Here is a 22,483-nt window from a genome sequence, read left to right on the forward strand (position 1 = left end):
CGTGTGCAGCAATGAAAGTGAGGTGACCATCATTGCGCAATAAGAAGTCAGGCTCTCCCCAAGGGATCTTGAAATGAGGACATGCTCATAGTCCCACGTGCCAGCTCTGCCCAGCACCATGCTGAACCCTTGATTTCTGATTGTAGGCTTGCTCCTGGAGACCTAGGATCTGAGGCAATCCCAGACTCGGGATCTAAGACTGCTTTGATGCCAATATAGTCTCTATAATTATGGGGCCATTCCAGCCCAGTCCAGCTTCTATGGATTAGGCTCAATGGAAAGCAGGAGAAAAGGTGGGAAGGGGTGATTTTAAAAAGAAATGTACTCATTACCCCACTTTTGTAACTGTAACCCCCTCTTCATCACTTTATAATTAAAAAAAAATGTTCTTGTACTAAACAGGCACTTTTGGACCCAGGTTTCAGGCCAGCTCCTGGTGACCCAGCCTTTTGGCCTATCTCCATGGATTTAGCTCTGCGTATTATACCCACTTTCCAGGTGTTCCCCAATGAGTCTTTCTAGCACAGCTCCTTTGGATGTAGGGACCAGATGTACATTCAAAAGTGCCAGTGCCAAGTCTACTGACTGACCCAAGGCCTAGCCCCCACCATGGGTTCCCACTACACTCCTGTCCTCACAGAGTCAGGCACCAGGCCAGACCACCTGAAGCTCCAGTAGTAATCCACTGTCCTACTGAGAGTGTGCTTCCCTTGCCAAAGCCACTCTCTTAGTACTAGAGAGGAGCCTCCTTTACAAATGGAATACACTAGTACAATGACAAGAATCTCAAGTAAAAATTAAAGTATGACTATCAATGAATGAAAATAGAATGCCAGTAACCAACCCCAAAGAAGCAAAATGCCAGAGAAAGTTTTCAAAAATAACCAAACTAAATCAGTGAGCTAAAAGAAGAAGAAAAAAAAAATCACGTGTGTGTGTGTCTGTGTGTGTCTGTGTCTGTGTGTCTGTGTCTGTGTCTGTGTGTGTGGTGTGTGGTGACATTTGTGTTTGTCCACATTCATAATTTATTGAATAGCACCAAATTCAAAAGCCATGTCAATTTCATTGGCGTTATTTCCTCAAGTACAACTGATTTCACTGGAGAGCCTAGGCTATTGGCAATCCCAATTTTTAAACTGCATTCAGATTACAAATTATTTAAGTGCATAGAGAGAGATTACAGTATGGCTAGGAAATGGTTCCAGTGAGAGTACTCTCTGAGAAAAGAGATGAAAGCAGATACAATACAAACTCATTGCAGGTGCTCAGATAGGATAGTAGTAAGGAAGTCTGTTAGTTGTCACAGAGCTGGTGAAGTTGGGTGGTGTCCACAGAAGACCCCTCACACCTCCTAGGCACAGGATGCTCCTTGAAGTTCAGAGATGAAATATGGCAAAGTTGAGTCCAGGTGAGGAGATGGTCCAAGGACTTTGTGCATAAGGAAGGGTAGAACTTCTAGAGAATCAATTCACGTGGCAATTCAAAATCACCAAGCTGAGCTGTTTATTGCCCAAAAGAAACGGGGTATAAGTTTGTGCCTCATTGTGTGCTGAGAAATGGTAGTTCTTTACTTGCATAAATAAGATGTAAAACCATTCTGTCTTGCCACATACACTCAAGATGGAATAGATTAGGCTAAAACTATTGCTTTAAAAGGGATCGGGATGGAATGACATGTTGAATTGGAACAGTCCTTGTTCAACTACTGAAAGATAATAAAATAAGTTTTAAGAATAAAATGGAAATAAATGGAGTAGCTCATAGCTCAGCAAAGCCTAGAAGCTGCTTTTCTACCCAACATAGACCAACTCAGGGCAGGCCCAGCCTGTTCTGTTCAGGTAGACAACCAGAAAAATTTAGGCGAATAATACATGAGCAAAAATATAAATTCAATACAGATAGGTAAAAACCGTAAGAAGAACCAAATGGAAGTTCTAGATCTGAAAAACACAATGACTTAACTAAATAATATTTTCTCTCCTTTCTATTTCTTTGCTAGCTTTTAAACTCTTATAATGTGTAACTGATATTCACTTGATGCTGCCATAATTAACAACTGCTCTCTTCATTCTTCATCAATCTTTTGCCTTTGTCTTATAATGATGGATTATTTTCACATTACCTCCTTTCATTGCTGCTTTCTTTCTCTCTTTGCTTCTTTCTTTCTTTTTACTGGTGTCAATACTTCAACCCAGGACTTCATGGTCTCGCTCAATTTTCTTGCCGCTGAAGCCTTCCCACTTGAGCCACACCTTTAGTATGTCATTTTCCCAGTTAATTAAAGTTATAAAAAATAAATATAGTCATTTCTTTTTTTAAAAAAAGCATATAAAGGATCAAGAAGTGTGCACGAAAATTTTAATGTCACTGAAAATATTATAACAAAACGCAAATTAAACCCAGCATGAGACATATCATCAGAAGAAAATATAATATGGGAAATAAATGAGTTGCTGAAAGAAAAAGTATTCATGCTTGAGAAAAAGAAAATGTGGACACAGTATTATTCTATTTTATGTGCATGCCAACTGCCTTTTGCATTCTGATAGCCTACTGCCTTTAGGGTCTTAAAATAGCTTTAAAACCATTTATATTCCTGTCAATATATTGAGTAAGTTTTATTCTTTAAATGTCGATGAGGACACAGTACAAATGCCTATACAGGAGCATGAAACTTTGCTATTTAGACAGAAAGAAGTGTGTGTGTAAGGAAGATAATATTGTATATCTAGGGAAAACTTGGCAAGGAGCCAAAGTATATAGATTTTAGACATTAACACTAAAGAACAGTAACCAACCATTGGCAAATACCACTTCTTATGTCAAATGCAGTATCAGGACTTAACTGAAACCACGAATTCATGTCAACTCTCTACAGCAAGTTCAATCACCTTGTTAGTTTTCTTTTTTTCCCAGAAAATAATGTTCAGATTATGAATGTGATTCAAGCATGTGACACAGTAAGGATCCCTTTATTAAACATTCATTCAGTGAGAGTTTTGAACGAGTTTGTGAATGAAAGTGGATGTAAGCTTAATTTTTGATGGAGTTTTAAAAAGAAAACAAAAACAGCAGTGGTTGGAAGGAAAACATGTTAAAATTTTAATACTTGTCTCAGTTCATTTAGAGTGTTCTAACATAGTGTCATAGACAGTGTGGTTTATAAATAAAAGTAAATTATGACCTTCTGTTCTGTAGGTAGGAGATACAAGATCAAGGAGCCAGCAGGTTTGATCTCTGGAAGGGACCTTTTTTTTGCTTCTCCAAGGTTCTGCTTCTTGTGTCTTCCCATGGTAGATTTGTCAGTAAATTTATGGGGCTAACATGTTCCTTTTTTTCCTAATAGAAATGAGGTACAAAGGTTACCTGACTCATCCGAAGTCATGCAGCTAGTGGGTGGTTACTGATTTCATAGAAGTATTTTTATAGTATCCACTAAATGGAATATCGGCATCAAACTACACTTTTGTGTCAAATGTGTATTTATGAGATTCTGAAAAAGTAGAGCCATGAAGATAGGTTCTAACAATGTGATCAATGAAAGAAAAAAAGGACTAAGTTTGAATAATTGGAGGTGGAGAGTGGTGAGGGGAAATGTATACCTTTGTAAAGAGATAAACATGAAAACAGCAGCATCTGGGAGAGAATCACGAGTCCAGTTTGAGCCAGGCTGAATGTGAGTCACTAGTGTCTTCTCCAGGCAAAGATGCTTAGCAGGAAGACTAAGAGGCAGTTCATGAAGTCAGGACAAAAGAAAAGTATTTGGCAATACAAGGGCACAAAAATGAGGAGCTCTACAACCATGACATGAGAGTTCCAAAGAAGTTTCTAGACTAAGAAACTTGGTTAATTTTGTTGGATTTGTTAACATGTTATTTATTATTATTATTTGACTCAGAATAGTAATATTGGTAGAAGACTAAACTTTAGCATGCTACTTGGTATTTTTGTGTGCAGGCATAAGTACTCATGTGCATGTGTGTGTGTTTGTGTGTGTGTGTGTGTGTGTGTGTGTAACAACCAAAAACATTATATTCAGATGATAAGGCACAGTGTAGAGCATCATTGGTTTGTAATTGTACAGGAAATGACATTTCCAAATAAAATGAAATATTGCTTTGACAAAAAACCAGAGTTTTTAAAGTATCTGGCTGGATTTGTTTCCAGGTTTTAAAAGTGGTCCGCTCTTGTGATAAATACACTCAGACACTCACTGATAAGAGTTCGAATCCACAGTAAGAATTTTTTCTCAGAGAAATTTTAATAAATGCTCATAGATGACTCAGAGGATTTAGAATTGAGTATTCTTTGAAAACTGTAGACAACTGGAACAGCCTGAAAATACCACAATGCTATGTTTTTTATGGGGTTTGAGTGAGGACCCCAATGCCAGAAACCTGGTCTGCAACGTGGTGAAGTATTGAGCAACACAAGCTTTAAGAGGCAAAGACCAGTGGAAGGTAGTTAGGTCCAGGACCTAACTTTCGGAATTAATGTTGGCTTTCTTGCAAGCGTGTGTTGTTATAAAGTCCAGCCACCTCCAATCCCCTTGGTCTTTTCTGCTCACAGCAAGCTCTCTTTTAGTTTTGCAGATAACATTGTAACATAGGCAATTTTCCCCCCAGGTTGCTGATCCCATGTTGTTTGGTCCTTTCACTATCAAAATTATGAACCACATAAACTTCTTTTTAACTTTACAAAATACAGAGCCTCAAGCAATTTGCTATAGTAATACAAAATGGGCTTCAATCTGCTCAATAAGACCAAAAGTAAGAGAAAGCCCTTGCCCCATCAGCCTTCTTTCATCCAGTACAGCTCTGTTGAGATGTTATTAATGCTGAGTAGAGGGTCCAGGAGCAAGGATTTTGCTTTATGTTTTTTGTTGTTGTTGTTGTTGGTTTTGTTTTTGTTCCGGGAAAACTATTTGAAAAGTTGAGCATTGACCTCTACATTTTGTGGATTCTGAACCAATACTTTGGTTTACAGGGGCATTCATTTCATTCCTTATGGCTTATTAGAATGATGCTCCTGAGAATTACAGCCATGACATTCACACACATACACTTTGGAAAAACATTGCAGGGAGAAAGAACGTAGGTACTGCCTGCAAAAATGCACCTCAGCCCACCCAGTCCATCTCAACCTCAAATGAACAAAACATGGAAGAGGTTTTGTTAAAATTGCATTTTAGATTTTAACTTGTTTACGTTTCAGCCCATGACAATTTGATTTCAGACTTTAATACCTTTAGATTTTAACAATGTTGGTTAAAGTGCAATGGGAAACAATCATTGAACTTTAATCTCTCCTGGGGAATTTTATAATTAGAGGCAGTTCAGATTCATATCTGGGACAAATTGTTTGGCATTTCATTATCTAAGCATCATTATGTGTAGTAGTGGTAGAACCTTAATGATATATATACATATATATATATATATTGCTTATATATACATATGCATTATATATATATATATATATGGAGATCTGTTTACATTAGGCCATGTAATTATGTTTAAGTTAGGCTTAGAAATAGAATGAGGAGTATCTTTTTAGTGGTACATCAAGTGTTAGTCAGACTTGTATATCAGTTCACTATCTGCAACTTCTGAGGTGGGGTAAATTTTAGAGCAAATGTTTAAAAAGAGGAATTGCAAATGAGCAGGGAGTAATAACTGTCTCCTGGTACAAATCTCTGTCTATCAGCATCTGAGGCCTTCTAAGCAGTTTGAGTCTTCCCCATTCCTTGACCTGCACAGTTCTTCAATACTAAATTACTCTCCTCAAAGCAGAAAACTTGAGATCTTTCTCTTAAAGTGCATTGTTCTACAATGTATGTTTTTGTAGCAGAGTTAACCTAAACCTATCCCTGGGAAGTCAAACAGGATAAATAGAGCACTTTTGTAGCTAGCAGAAATGCCTTTTCTACTTCCAGTATTTTTGTTTTATTCTTTTTAACTTCTGCTTGGCAGCTTCAATATTTTACCTCCATCCGCCTTTGCATTTCACTTATGCTACTGATTAGATTTGCAGAAATTCTCCCTTCGTGCTAAGTTGTGCTTCACTCATGCTGTATGCTGTTCTATTCAGCCAAGTTTAGAAATGTAGAAATTAAAACTCCGCAAGAGAAAGTCATAAAGTCTGCCTTTCACATTGAGAATTACAGAGGTAGAATTTACTTCAGGATATAATTCATTACATCCACTGTCACCATTGACAGAAATTTGTAAGATGGATTTCAGGGGGAAGTAGATGTCTGCTAGATCGGTGAGTGTGCAGGCTATAAAGAATAGGAGAAAATAAGAGAATTCTGACAGGCAGTGCCCTTATGTTCCCTCTGATTAAGGAGATAGAATCTTCAAATGACCAGGGTCTCCTTTAAGCCACATGACAGTTTTAATGTGTGACCTTAGACAGGTCATATACCCTTATGATACCCATTTTCTTAGCTTAAAAATGATTCTCATAATCTATATTCAGTCCCATCATGTTTGCAGGGAGCTTGAGATGCTTGTATGAAAGGCGCCATTTACATGTAAAGTAGTGTTATTATTCAAATCCCCCTCTGGGTAACTACTCTGCAGCAGGTGTATTGAAGAAGAGCAAATGAGGAAGGAGAAAGGGAAAATTGGCTTCTTAAGTGATGAAAATCTGATTATACCAAATAGGTTCATTCTACAAGGAGGTGTGTGTGTATGGTGGAGGGGAATCCATGATGCATTTATTAACCCTTCCCACAGATACTTCAGCCACCATGAGCAAACAGAGAGCAAGTACCCATACTAGGTTCTAGCCACGAGGACAAAACACCTGGAGAATGGATGAATTCACTAAAATTCTGAACATAATTCTTCTCCAAAACTATCCCTTCTATGAACATGACTTGCATTGGGATTAAACATTCCAGGAATAGAGAAAATATTTATCTTAACATATTACCTATTGTCTATATACCTACGCATATATGCAGATAAATTTTTATTAATGTATTTATTAGTCAAACAGAATTTTCAAGGACTCTGCTCTCAATTTTCAAACCTGTTGGTTCATAATAATATATGTCCCTTGAAAAGATTTTATTGTGAAATATATTTTAAGTCATTTGAAGATGAGAATGGTTAAGAGCAAATAACCCTATCTTTGGTATCTACCCATCCTAAGACATGGAGTATAATCGAAGTTTTCCCCAGTGACATTGTTGGGCAAAGTGCAACGAGTTTGAGACAGAGCCATCTAATTCATTCTGTTTAAGGGGTTTTCACAGGACATATCTAAGTCTCTTTCCAGGTCTTACTTCTGAAATTGCTTACTTTATAGCATCCTCTTTGTTGTTTCTATTAATATATAATCTTCTCCTTTTATCTAGGTATGCGTATCTATGTAGTAGCTGATAAAATCTTTGCAGTAACCCTATGAGGTGGATGGTATGTCTTCTATTATTTTAAGGTCATGCTTCCAGGTCAAGGTCATTGTAGGTAAGTGGTAGAAGGAAGAATCTTAATGAGCTCTAAGTGATATAAATATATACATTTCTCGCTAGTGTATACTTTGTTTCTAAAACAGTGTTGTCCCTCCCCCAGACTCCTGTCATTACACATACTTAGTTTCCCTCACCATCCACCTGCCTTTAATTGTTTTGAAACAATGAAATGTGTGCATATAAAATTTGGTGGGATGGAAATTACATTTTTGAGTAGATTTCTGAAAAGATCTGGGCCTGCCTGAATAATTGCCACTGAAATTAATGTCATCCAGCTCACCCCTAAAAGTGCCTGACATTCTTTCTTTGGACTAATTATTTTACAGAGTGTGCTTTAATTGCAGGATGTAGGAGGTACTTTCTATAAATGCTTAACATTACAAGGGGACATGATCTGCAATCTTCACATCATTAAACCTGCTACCAGGAATAAGCATGCTTTAGGGACCAATGACATTTGTCAAAAGGAGCCCATGTGTTCTGTAGAGGGCAGGAGGCCAGGCCCAGGAAAGGCAGCCTGCTAATCATTCTATGCTGAGTGCTTTTAATTATTTACTAGAAGGAAGATACGGGAGATCTGGGCCTTCTCCAGAGAAATAGCTACTCAAAGAACAGGATGTATAAAATCACTGAGTGAACTGGTCAATGTCTTCTGTTATTGTAAGTGTGCATAATAAGCAAGGCAATGTTATGGTTCCAGGTCAAGGTCATGCTACCATATATTCCCCAGGACAATTTTCAGATCTTTGGTAACACAAATTAGAAGGGGAGGAAGGTAGCTGGCAATAGCTTGAACAGGGATTATAGCATAACGCTCAATTACCTGTCACTGGACAGGACACCTATCAGTCTTGTTCTAACACATCCTCTGTGAGGCAGAGGAGCCTTAGAGCCTTGTTCTCAGCTATCATATGATGCCTGGGTGAGGTATGGCATAGTGCAGAATTTTCAATTAATAAACAAAGAGGATATTGTTAAATCCAGTCCCAGGACTCTCTTGGAAAGTAATTGGGAGCAAAACTTATGAATTAAATGTCATATTCAATGACAAAATTTCCAGAATGTGATCTGTGGGTTCCAACATGCAAGTGACAGAAGTGAAAACTGAAATGCACATGTTGGCATCCTACACTAATGGATAGATTTTGTGTATCTGAGGGTGAGGTCAGAGAATCTCACCTCTGGATCCTTCAGCACTGCGTTACTCACATTACCTGTGGTTAATGGCAAGTTAGTAGAGATTGGATGTATTATGGAGAGAAGAGGTTTATTTAGGATGATGGTCCTAAAGTTTAAGAGACCCATATAGAAGTCCCAAGAATGAGGACAGAGTCCTGATATCTCCATCTCTATCTCCATCTAATTCTATCTCTATCAACGTATAGGAAGAAAGTAATTAGAAGAGACAGATCTATCTATCTATCTATTTATCTATCTATCTATCTATCTATCTATCTATATAGATATAGCTATATATAGTTTATATAGTAAAATATATACGTATATATACACACATGTATATATATAGATAGATAGATAAAGATCCTCTAGTTACTCTCTCTTCTGATAAACTGACAGAATCATGGATTCACTATCCTTACAATCTAAACCATTCTTAACTCCCCAAAGCTTCATGTTCCAGAAATTATAGTGATATGAAGCTTGTCCCTTTTCAGTATCTCACAATGGGTATCAAATTCCCACAAATGAAGCCTTGGTAAGTAGACATGTTCCAACCAATAATAGATCAATGATCACTGTTTTCTTTGTTTATAAAGATTAGTCTCCTTGATGAGACAGTAGTTGACCAGAATAATTATCTAGGAGCATATATAATTGCATGTTATAGAAAGAGAAAATACAAAAGTCCTAGACAAGAGCAAACCTAGTATATGTGGGAGAAGTAAAAATACAGGATATCTAGAAAGAAATGACTGAAAGAAAAAAGAGGAAGATGTGGTTTGAAAAGCAGGAAAGGATGATCAACTAAGAAGACAGAAATAATTCTGACCTCCTATACTCATCCTGGACATATATCTGAAGAAATGAAAGTCAAAATATCAGTGAAATACCTGAATATTCATGATTGTGGCAACATTATTCGTAGGAACTCATAAACAGCTTTTTTCCTTTTCTTTTTCCAAATCTCCTATTATCTTACTGTATCATCAATTATTTAACCAGTTCACTGTTGAAAGACCTACAATTTATTCTCCATTTTTTCTATTGCCAACTGGGTTACAAAGGAGGACCTTCCTCATGCATCATTGCACTTAAATGTAAGTGCACAATCAATCCCAAAGTGGTTTTCTATAGCCAGTCTGTGTTGTGGCTCTTTTTTTTTCTTTTCTTTTCTTTTTGTCGTTCTTGGGGTTTGAACTCTGGGCCTGGGCGCTGTCCCTGTGCTCTTCAGCTCAAAGCAAGCACTTTACCCCTTGAGACACAGCACCACTTCCGGTTTTCTAGTGGTTTATTGGAGATAGGAGTCTCATGGACTTTCCCGCCTGGGCTGGCTTTGAACCAGGATCCTCAGATCTCAGCCTCCGGAGTAGATAGGATTACAGGCATGAGCCACCAGTGCCCGGCTGTGGCTCTTCTTATAGTTTATTTTGCTGTTGGCTTATTTCTTTGGACATTTAAAAATGGAATCAAGCTCAATAAGTTCATTATAAAAGGGAAGAAATGGGAGCAAATGAGAGGCTGATGGTATTTTCATCTATAGAACTTAAAGAAATAGTAAAGAACTAGATTTCCTTATGTTGCATAGATTTTTTTCTCTGCCCTTGTCTACATGAAGATTGAAATGTCTTCTATCCATATGAACTATATCACTATCAGCATTTGGGATATATTCTGCCATATGTTTATTGAATGGTTTTTCTGTGCCTTTAGCTTATATTTTGACTCCTTCTTCAGGGCCATAAATCCTTACATTTGGTCTTCTCATCATGACCCAGGGATCCTTCATTTTGTAATTATAGTCATTCATAAGATTATGCTTCTATCAGAAAGAATGACACCATCCCATTCATAAGGAAATGGAAAGATTTGGAAAAAAATATTAAGTGAAGTAAGCCAGGCCCAAAGAAACATAGATTCATGTTTTCTCTCATTTGTAATAGTTAGTATATGTCTAGGATAGTCCTAGCGGATGAGCAGCATAGCTCAATAGCTATGTACATTGACCATACATGATGATGAATGAACTCCAAGATATGAAAATAAGAGGTTTTCCTTTGTTATTGTTGGTTTTATTGTACTATGTGATCTCTTTTTTCTTTTGTGTTTTTATTTCCTGATGGTTGTCACTGTATTTGGCTTTGGTACTCTGGGTATTGTAAATATGTTTACCTGAATTAGGGAAGGGAAGGGGAACAACTAAATGGTGAAGCAATGCAAAAGTGATACTCACAAGACCATATGTTGGAAATGAACTATACAACTTGGGGGTGTTGGGGGGGGAGGGACAGTGGGAGGAAAAATGAGGGAGGGGTACCAAATTCAACAAGAAGTGTACTCACTACCTTACATATATAACTATAATCCCTCTGAACATCACCTTGATAATAAAACTCACTTTTAAAATGTTTATCGTAAGGGTGATGTCAAAGAGGTTATAGTTACATATGGAAAGTAATGTGTGCATTTCTTGGTAAACATTGCTAGCCCTTCTTTGTTTTTTAGTGTGCGGAACTTATATAACAGCCATTCATTTGTGGCTTTGCTGTTGTAATGTGCTGAGAATATACCTCACTTTGATTTATTCACCTTTTCATTCTTAACATTCATGGTTTTATTTTGATTTGCTTTTACTAATTTCTATTTCTCTTGCTGAATCACTCAGCCATTTGGTGGAATTTATTTCTTAACTTCATGTATCTGCTTATGTGCTTCTCTTTTGAAGTCATAGATCATTTTTAAAAGTAGATGTTTTAATGCTTTATTTAATAGTTCAGCCACTGCATTGTGTTTGGATTCCATAGTTGAGTTGTTGTGTAGTGTTCGATGTGTGTTAGTTGGCTACAGGATGATTTTGTGCATCTATCTGGTGCGTTTCTCTTGCTTCCCTTCAAATAAGAGAAAATCAATTGTAGTAGTAACAAAGTCCACAAATGAGCAAAGCCCAAATATGTAAGTGAAGTAATTTGAAAGCCTCAGATTTCTCTCCAATAAGGTGGTAAGGGAATAGAACTCATGTTTTTCAAGGAATAAACTGAGAGCCTAAAATTTTTGAAACTTTAAGGATTAAATATTAGGTAGTATAAGGGTTGGAGTGAGGAGAGTGGAAAGTAAAGGCATAGGGCGATTGATAGAGAGGGAAAGGTATAAAAAGCATGAGAGAGCACGGAAGTACGCCCCCATGGGCATACAGAACATTTTGGGAAATTGAGCATCAAGAAAAGATAACAGACAACAAACTGATAACAGCAACACAAGTACACCGATACAGCAAACTTACATGTCAAAAGCAGAGCAAAACAAAGCAAAGTCCATACTTGTCCTTGAGGAGAAATGTGGGTACAGGCTAGACTCTTTCCAAGTATATGAAATTCTACTTCAATCTTCAGTTCTTTGTCAACTATCTCTGTTTGGTATTGCCTTAAATTTCTATTTCTTTGAAGTGGAGTCTTTTCTGAAAGTATGGGCCTCTTCTAGGATTTACAGTCCTCTATAAACCCTCAGGGCCCTAGATTTCTTGGATACTGCTTAAGTAGGTTGTTCAATTATTAGTTAAGGCTCTGGACATGAAGGCAGCTGCTGGCAGTTCCTATGAAGCATTTGTGATTTTTCAGGGCTGGGAAGTGGAGACTTTCCAGCTTTCTGAGAAGCAGTTAAGGTTGGTGTTGTGGTATTTGAGCCCTGCTAGTGGAACAGGAAACATTCTCCTCTTGAAACTCATGCCTCCTCCCTCACACAGGATGGAGAGTCTATTCTTACTTGTCTGCACCTGATGCATCAGCTATATACCAGCCCAGAGACAGAGATGTGAGCTTTTAGCCTGCTTAGCTGAATGTCTCTTGTTTTTGTGGCTAATTAAAGTTATGTCTACATGCTGAGTTGAGACTGCTGGTGAACTCAAGAAGACAGTAATTTATTGAGAAACATTCCCATAAGAAAATATGCCTTTTACACGGAGAGCTGAGAGCCAGGAATCAGAAGCCGAATGGCTTCACTCACCAGCTGGCCAAGTGACGTTTGTGTGAGATCTTACTTAGGTCTCGCTACTCTGAAAGTCTCTGGTGGATATATATTGGTTGTCCACACACAGTACACTGGATTGTGCTGAGAGACACCCTCAAGGATGAAGCTGATTATAGTTTTGTCCATCTGTCTTGCAATCCACCAAGCATATATACTTTTTGCGGGGGGGGGGTGGCGGAGGGGTTGCTGGAATCTCATTCCAAGAAGTTATAGCTAGCCACTGGCTTGGGGGCCAGGGGTATAGACTCTTACTCAGCCCACCTAACAGATGTCTCTTTTGAACAATTGTGTTCTGGTCCATTTGCAGGGCTAGGCTGAACGATGCCCTCAGTTTCTCTCTGTCTATGAACCAGGCAGTGGGACACAGACTCCAAATTGTTTCTGTCTCTCTCCGTGAGCCCAGCCAGGCTTGTGGAGCTTGACATGCAGATATTTTGTAATGAAGGTGGCCTGTGAGGATGATTCTGGCCGGGAACAAACAAGCAAACAAAACAACAAAAATAACAAAAACCACCACCACCAACAACCAAAAGCCAGCATTCTGCGATAATCCAAGGAGGGAGCAGAACCCACAGTTGTAGAATATTTGTAGAAGCTGTTGTTGTTTACAAGCTTGGTGTGAGACAAGGTTTGTTTGTTTGTTTTTTTCTTTGAGAGATTTAAAGTTTGATATTTAAAAAAATCTTCAGTCACAAATAGACTAGACTTTTATTGCTATCCTCCTTTAGTTTATGACTTGCCAACTCATTCCTCAAAGCCATAGACCCTTAGTTTTATTTCTGGTTCTTGAAGACATAGGGAATTGGTATGTGTTAGAAATCCATCATCTTCTTCATGCCACCTGCTGATTAATATTATAGTTTGTTATTAACAAACATACCTAAATCCCCTGACCTTTCAATTATTGAATCTCAAAATTGGACTTTGTCTCTAGTCTGCTGGAAGCAAATGCACTTCATGATTCTAGAATTCACTCTGAGTATCAAAAGAATCCTCTTTTTTATTTACAAGCCCTTCAAATGAGTTGTAACAGAATGCATGACAAAAGCTAAAGAAAACCATATAGTTTGAAAGCCTGATGAAGATATTTCTTAATCATTTGCAAAGTCATATCTTATTTTGGTCTTGCTTTATCTACCATGAGAAATGTACATAGTTCTTACTATAATTGTACCCAGATCATGTCTTATGAACTGGCAGGACTGGGAGACAGAGGGATGACAAAGGTACAACCTGGTCCCCGTAAGACCAAACCCTCTGAATGCACAACAAAATAAATGTATAATAAATATCTTGGGTAATGTAATTGAAATCTGTGTAACAGAACCAGGTTGTAAGGAAACTAATCAGAAATAAAATCTATAAAACATATAACCTTGGGAAGATTTTCAAACAGGTCTTTTGTTATCTAAAAATATCAGCTGCCTAAGGGTTTCATGCTCAGTTACCAGATGGATCTAGGATATATATCCTCAGTGTGATCAAGGTTACAAGTTAAACACCTATTTTTAAAATTTGTGTCAACGTGGAGGGTTTGTATATATTGGATATTCCACATTTGTATAAATTTTGATGACCCTTTACATGAAGTCATCTAAGTTATACATATTTTATTCTGATAGATTATGCACATATTTTGTATTTTAATACAAAAAATCAGAAAGTCCTATTATATACTCTGAAATCAGGTCAAGTACATATTGATATGACTTCAGTATTAGTCTAGCATTGACAGGAGAATCTACCCTTGTTCCAATCTTTCAAGTGATTTTTTTTCTACTAAACCATTACTGAACTCAAAACCCAAGACTTTTCCTTTAGAAATTCTGATCAATTGTCTCCTAGATTTCAGGACCATTACAAATCCATTTGAGCTTTGACTTCAAAATGGAGAGTTTAAATACTAACCTATTTTCACATCTATCATTTACTCTATGAATAATTATTGACTATTGCTTATGGTAACTGAGACATAGCAGTGAGTCAAGAAGAATGAAGGGTAAGGATCAAAACCTTTAAAATAAATTCAGAAATACCTTAGAAAGTGCTAAATATTACGAAGAAAACAGAGGGCAAAATCATGGAAAGTATTGTCAAAGAGTTGCAATGTCTAATTGGTGGCTCAGAGAAATAAAATATAAATAAAACATAAATGCTATAATAGAACTGGATTCAATGGTGTCAAGAGAATTCTCACACAGGCTATACATTAAGCAATTTCCATGTATTTTTTACCTATTTTTCCTAATAAACCTGTTTGGTACCAATTACTGCTATTATTGGTATTTTATAAGTGAGAAAAATAAAACTATTAAAACTCTATGCTCACTGAAAATGAGTAATTATATTCTCCCAGTCACACATACAATCCCTGGATTGTCCACACATACATATGTAGATTTTATGAGTAACAATATCCCCTTAGAATTGCAACCATCAGGTTAGAATTTCCTTAGTATTTTCTGATACAGTCCAAGAGACCTTGAATTCATCTGGAAATTACTTGCTTGATGGGATGCATTTTTAGCTGTGAAATTTAGAGTACAATGAAATGTCTAAAAATAACACAGCAGATAAGAAAGAATCCAAAAATGTAAGCAATCTCTTCTCCAACTCCTTTTTTGTCTGTGACTGGCCAAATACAACGAAGGTGAAGTAAGATAACCAGGATTCTGTTCCATTCTAGATATCATATTTATGGATTTGTGATTCCATTTCCCACGTCACAGCTTAACTCTACCAGGACAGAAGCAAAGTAAACTTTCAGAATGCTAGAAAAGAGTGAATAAAGGAATTAGTTGTATTAATCTATAATGTCTGTTTTCAAATATAGAAGTATTAAAATCCTGAAGGTGATTTTCATTGGGGCTATTGGATGCCTTTAGCAGTTTTTACCTTCTTGAAATTATGGCTAAAGACCTTCATCCAAGTCTGAAAGACACTTACATGACATTGCCTAGAGAAATCTGACTGGTCACCAGAGAGCTTTGCCTGTGAGGCTGGTAATTTGGAAATGTCATCAGAGGTGATGTCCAGGGACAGTTTAGCTATCACTTCTGCAGTTCAAAAGCTGACACATTTTCAGATGTCAGTTGTATACCTGAAAATGAATGAACTTCAGAGAAAAAAAAAACTCATACTAATTTCATATGGAAGAGTCATGCGCATAAGCCAGGATTCTGGTCTGAAAGGTCACACTTATTCTGAGAAATATAACCTATCAAGTAGATTATGAATTGGGTTTTTTGTTAGTGCATATATTCCTTATTGGTGAATATCTGCCAGAAACAAAATTATAATCAAAATATATTTTACAAAGATGCATTGAGGCAGTGTAAAGCCAATTAGTTGAATCAAATCTACACACGCCAGTGCAGTGTGGTCTCCTCTGGCCATTCCAACAACAGGCACACTATATTGTGTGTGTGTGTGTGTGTGTGTGTGTGTGTGTGTATACTATATAACATATACTCACTATATAGTGAGTACACATTTTCGTAGTATATGATATTCTCTTCTGGAAAGTGTCAAAAGCAAACAGGGACATTTATCTTTGTTATTTTCAGTCTGCTGGATTTCCATTGCTAGAGTCAATTTTACCTCTCAGGCTGAGGGTGTTGTGTGTGTTATAATATAAACAAAAATACAATCTGAGGGTTTAGGAGTTACTTACCTTTTAGAACCAGATATTTTAAATACAAATGATAGCTTTAGCAGAAGGTATTCTAAATGCACAAATTATGCTAATATTATCTTTCCATTCACTTTTACAATCATTTTCCTTCCTGCTATCATATCATCTTTTACATGTGAGAAAAAAAGAAAGAAAGCATGCTAAGAATCTGAGTACCTGGCTCACTTCTTAGACTCTAGTGTTGTAGCCACCTGTGAACCGATGTTGGTCTACCTCTAAGGTAGACCAGTTCCCTATTCATTATGTCTAGTGATGTGCTGCATTTATTTGTACTGCTGTAGTAAACTGAAAATGAACGGTCAAACAATGTGAAGTTGAAGTCTGGAGCCAATATTGAAATTTTTGGTCATGATAGCATGCTGTTTTTGTATCCCTGGCAAGTGATAAGAGTCCTCTCTCCCCTAATCTGGCCAATGCAACTATATTGTTAGGTATTCTTCACTCTTAGGAAGTGATCATTTCACCCTCCTGCAGTGGAGACCGATTACAGTCATTAGCATCTTGTCCTGTGTCGGCTCCCTTCTTCCTCAGAGACTACAGTTGGGTGAATGGTAGATGACTTTTTCACGTCAGTTAGGATGATTCTGGACATGTAACAAACTGGGTTCCTAGAATAGTTTCTTTTAAGAAAGATATACTTAAGAAAGATATTTTTTCTCTTTCTGTCGCTGTCTGTCTATCTTTCTCTGTAATACTCAGAGTTTCCTTCCTTTTCATAATCAGAACAGATAATATCTGCAGCACTAGTGCCGGGAATAACCACATTTAACCCACAGTTTCCTTGAGGATTGTATGCACCCACATATGTAGCCGCTTAAATCTGACAACTCTATTTTATCAAAAAAGATGAAATAGATTGATGATCAAAATGCATTATATAAAAATTATAAATATCACAATAAAACTCCTTATGCAATTAATATATGCCAGTAAAAATAACATGAGATCTTAAAGAACACAGTAGAGTTCTTATTCTATGACAGAGCTTTTAGGTGGGGAGGAGGAAAGCAGATGAAAGAGGTCATGTCTTCTGACCTCTGTGGTTTAATTACATTGGGAAGAGAGAGTGAGGAAACAGTCTCACTGCGATTTGTGTAATTAGGTAATGAGCAGAAAGAACTCCACCCTGGAACCTCAATTCCCTCATTTTTAAAAGCAGAAAAATTTGTTAATTATAGGAATACCTCCTTTGTGATGAATGTTTTCATGGAATAAATTCTGAAATCTTAACTTCATAGGTAACATTCCTTCCTTTAATAAGTGCATTACTTGAAACCTAAATGCAAAAACATTAAATGAAGCAACTGAAGTTATATCTGGCCTGTGTGATTCCATAGACTGTGTGACTCCCTTACTTCTTCGGAAAGAGAGGTGCTGATTGTACACAAAGATGGTCAAAGGAGATCATCTGACCTGTAGGCCATTCAAGAGAGGATGAAGAATTCTGGTAATGGGAGAGGGAAGTTGAACATATTTACCTGAGAAAGGTTACCTTTATGTAAAGGGAATAGCAAAGCTGTTGTGTGGAAGTAAATGTATTGTTCTTATCAGTGTTTTCAAATAAAAAGGATTTAATTGCAGACCCTGGGAATGCAAATCAGGAAAGATTATTGCATGGATTCCAAAGTCAAACTCTCTCAGCTTAGCTGAGTTTGTCAGCCTTGGCTCTGTAGTGCTGGATGAACAGTTCTGAGTTGGGTTCCACAGATCCTCCTAAGGAGGATCTTCTAGAATTGTGCATGTAGAATAGAGGAACAGGGCAGCAGAAGGTCCCAAAATCTGATCCTTAAATTTTAAGACCCAGTTCAAATTTTATCTTCTCTGTTTTGATGGAGTCTTGGTTATAAAACATATCATGATTGGCATAACTCTTCAGTCTCATGTACTTGCATACTCTTTATCATTCTGGATGTAAGAGCTATTTTGGAAAGACACAGTTTGTATTGACACCACATCCCTGGAATAAGTCTTGACATATACAAGTGTAGCCATTACACTGGGGATTACATAGTTGATGAATAGCGAAGGATGATGTCAACATCATTCCAAGAGTGATACACAATAAAACAATATAATGTGTTCCTTTATATCTGGGGACCAAACAGATGTCCACTTGTAGCAATCTTTATCTTATACCACAAGCTAGTTAATGCTTTCTGACCCAATTATTTATATGAAGTGTCATCCTGAAGCACTTATACAAGTAAAATATTTTGTCTGTATTTTGTAGAAGCTCCAATTAATCAAGTCACTTAAAGTGGCTATGATTTTGGGGGGGATGTACCCACTTCACTCTGCATGGGTTCATTATTAGCGAGAGATGAGGTTTATGCTCAATCAATTTTATATAAAAATGGGATTATTTTCTTTACCCACAATGAGTCCAGTGAGAATGGAGGAACTCACCACAGCAGTTGTGCTCAGAATAGTGATTCTGTATGTGTCTGTTTCTTCCACCTGCAGCCTCAGTCTTAGCTCATGTTCTGTCATCAGTTGCAGCCCCAAATGAGGAAGTAGGATTAATTGTGAGAGACTGTTTTCTTCTCCGATTACTTCCATTGATGTTGTGTTAGCAAGAAGTCCATCATCTCTACCTCCTTACAAATGGCTGATCAGCCATTTCATCAGATGAAATGAAGCACAAGGCCCATCAGAGAATATCCGTGTCATGATCCTCATAGATACAATTTACTACTAAAAGAATACAGTTGACATTATGGGAATGGGGACATTGAGAGTTGAAAGTAAAATGATTATTCTTAAAAAATTAAACAAAAATATTAAAGAAACATTAAAACTATTAAAACAAAAAATACTGGATGTATCAGCCTCGGTTTTCTGTTCTGATGATAAACTGAACAGGGCACGGAATTTCCTTACCATCATGGGATAGTCAATCTAAGAGAAAGAGGCAACGAAGAATAGCTCTCAAAGCTGATCATTTAAGAACTAATGTATCAATGTTGCTTACACAGAGTCAGTATCACATGACAGAAGGAATCTTAGTAGGTAGTTTGGGTTAGAGATTAGGCAAAATGTCCCTTGGAGGAGGTAATATTTAAAGAGATGAATGACACAAAGACCCATGGGTTCAGGAGGGGAAGAACATTCTAGAACAGGAACAGTTACCTCAAACTCTGTGATGGAAAGAATCAGTTCTGGGTAAGCAAAATGAAATCTAGGTCACTCTAGATGCAGCAAACTAACAATGAAAAATCATGGTAGTTAAAGCAGCGGTGGAAGTTGCAGGATGCGCGCTTGCAGGTTTTCATTTTTTGGAAAGCAGGACAAAGAGTTTTGAGCTGATGGAAACCATTGGAGGGTGGTAAGCAGAAGAATGACAGGACGTGATTTACGTTGATTACTGACATGGTTCAGTCTTCTCCGTGCTTTCCCGAGTCCCGGAAATAGAAGCTGCAGTGACAGACGTCTGTGGGAGCGCCAAAGGCAATATCAGAGTTGAAAGGTGTTAAGCTTCACTTGCTTTCAATGCGATTGTCAGAAAACTACATTGTTACTGAAAAATGCCAGAGTTGGCAAAATCCAGGTTTGTCTGAAAAGCTAAAACTGCAGGTGTCTAAAGCCCTACGCTTGCAAACTCAAGAAACTCCAGTTGGTACAATTAAGTTGGTAGCTCACATGTGGCTACCAGTTTGGCATGTGGAGTCTCAGAGGACATTTACGCGAATGGGGCATTGAATCAGGTTAAGGTCATAGGGGCATCGGCTTAGGCTTACATCAGGAAGGGGAAATGCAAGAAAGAAGCACACAGGGAGGTGTTCATGAAGTTGTAGTTATTTACTCCATTTTTGCTGTCAGACGTGCTTCAGGAAAAAAATCACTCTGCAGATAATTTCTTATGTAGACATATGCAACAATATAACAAGTAAAGTATTGTGGGACCTTTATTTGAATCTGAAAATTCCATGAAAATTATTTTAGGAGCAAGCAAAGTCATGGCAAGAAGGGGAAAAAATAGTACCCACTACACAAGCTTCTTTCATTCTAATTCATCCTATGCTGTTCTTCATGCGTTGTAGGACAATCACATTGGAGTTCTGCATGAATGTTACCTAAAGGAAATGTGCTTATTGCTAAGAAGTTTATTTTGAATGCATTACAAGCGCAACACTGAGAAGTGTAAGTTTAGAGTCATTGATATCTATTTTTATTTTTGGCTAACATTTAATCCTTACCCATTCTAGGGAGATCTGCTTCCAACCACAATGGATAGCTGGGGAAAATTGGAAAGAAGAGATTTTCAATTGTTGGTTCAGTGTTGTATAAACAGTAAATAATTGAGATGGGTGTCAAATGTGGATTTCAAGCACTGAAGGCAAAATCATTTTCCTGTTAAGTCATGCATCATGGATCTCTAGCAAGCATTCATTGATCTGTCACATCTCATAAGTGTCATTTTCTCAGAGTCTGAGTATCATCACCTATTAAAGAGGAATCAAGGTAGCACTGAATAAAATCAACTTTATTATTTTGAGGTCCAAATGACTTAACAGCATTTCTGGAATAAGCTAGTATGAATGAGTCCATCACAGTGCTAAACCCTTCCTAGGCATTGTTTCGTAGAATAAGCACAGGAATATGCAGAAATATTCTAAGGAAAGCTAATCTTGGGAGGTGAGATTAATCATCTGAGCCTCAACATCCAGGAATAAATACAGCTGTTGCTTTTCTGACCAGAATTTTAGTCCATTCATGTGAATACACCTTCACTTAACTTCTGTGATTACAGAAATGCAAATCAATCCCATTACCCTATGTTTCAAGAGCAAAATGTGATAAACTAAACTAATGAAACATCTGTATATCTTCTGGGCTGATAATTATGTCACCAAAACACACAAATAACTGAAATGATCAAAGGTTAATGAAGTAAGAAAATTCAATTACTATTATTTCACAATTCTGTGTTTTGTATTAGTGAAAGAATGATGCTCAGATGATTGATTAGAGATGTGGATAATTATTTATTACATTTTACTTAAACATTCACTTTAAAGTAGCTTCTAGATTACAGCTATTTTCCATAATTCACGTTTTGACACATTTTATATAACATTGATAAGAATTAGTTAAGCAAAATAAAATTTATATTTTTATTTACATTTATACATTTTTATTGTAAAAATACTGTACAGAGGGGTTACACTTACATGAGCAAGGTAATGAGTACATTTCCTATCAAGCATTGTTACCTCCTCCTGCAAATCAAAACAACATTGAGATGAGATTCCACCTCACCCCAATTAGAATGGCTATAATCAAGAACTCTAATAACAACGGATGCTGGAGGGGATGTGGACAGAAGGGAACCTTACTGCATTGTTGGTTGGAGTGTAAACTTGTTCAACCATTTTGGAAAGCAGTATGGAGGTTCCTCAAGAGACTCCACATAGAGCTCCTTTATGACCCAGCAATCCTATTTTGGGCATTTACCCAAATGTTCACAAACAAGACCACACTAAAGCTACCAGCACGACTATGTTCATTGAAGCATTATTTACCATAGTTAAGATATGGAACCAACCTAGATACCCCTCAGAAGATGAATGGATCAAGAAAATGTGGCATATATATACATATATAAATGTATATATGTGTGTGTGTGTGTGTATATATATATATATATATATATATATATAGGAATTCTATGCCTCCATCCGAAGGAATGACATCACCCCATTTGTTAGGAAATGGAAAGACTTGGAAAAAATTATATTAAGTGAAGTAAGCCAGGCCCAAAGAAACCTAGGTCCTATTTATTTACAATAGCTAATATATGTCTGGGACAAGCAGAAAAGGTCAACAGCTATGTACATATGACCATATAAGATGATGTTAAGTAAAATGAACCCCAAGATAGGGACACAAGTGGTTATTCCTTTCTTGCTATTGTTCCTAACATATTTATAATGTACCATGTGATTTTTTTTTGTTTCTTTGTATGTTCCTCCCCCATGGTATAACCCCTGTTTTCACTGTATTTGATGTGGGTGCCCTGCATCTTGTATATACACTTCTCTAGCTTTGGGAGGGGAAGGGAAAAACAAAATGCTTAAATAGGTATACAGGTTGACCCATTGTAACAA

This window comes from Dipodomys ordii, unplaced genomic scaffold (assembly GCF_000151885.1).
Source record: "Dipodomys ordii isolate 6190 unplaced genomic scaffold, Dord_2.0 Scaffold8, whole genome shotgun sequence".
Lineage (NCBI taxonomy): Eukaryota > Metazoa > Chordata > Mammalia > Rodentia > Heteromyidae > Dipodomys > Dipodomys ordii.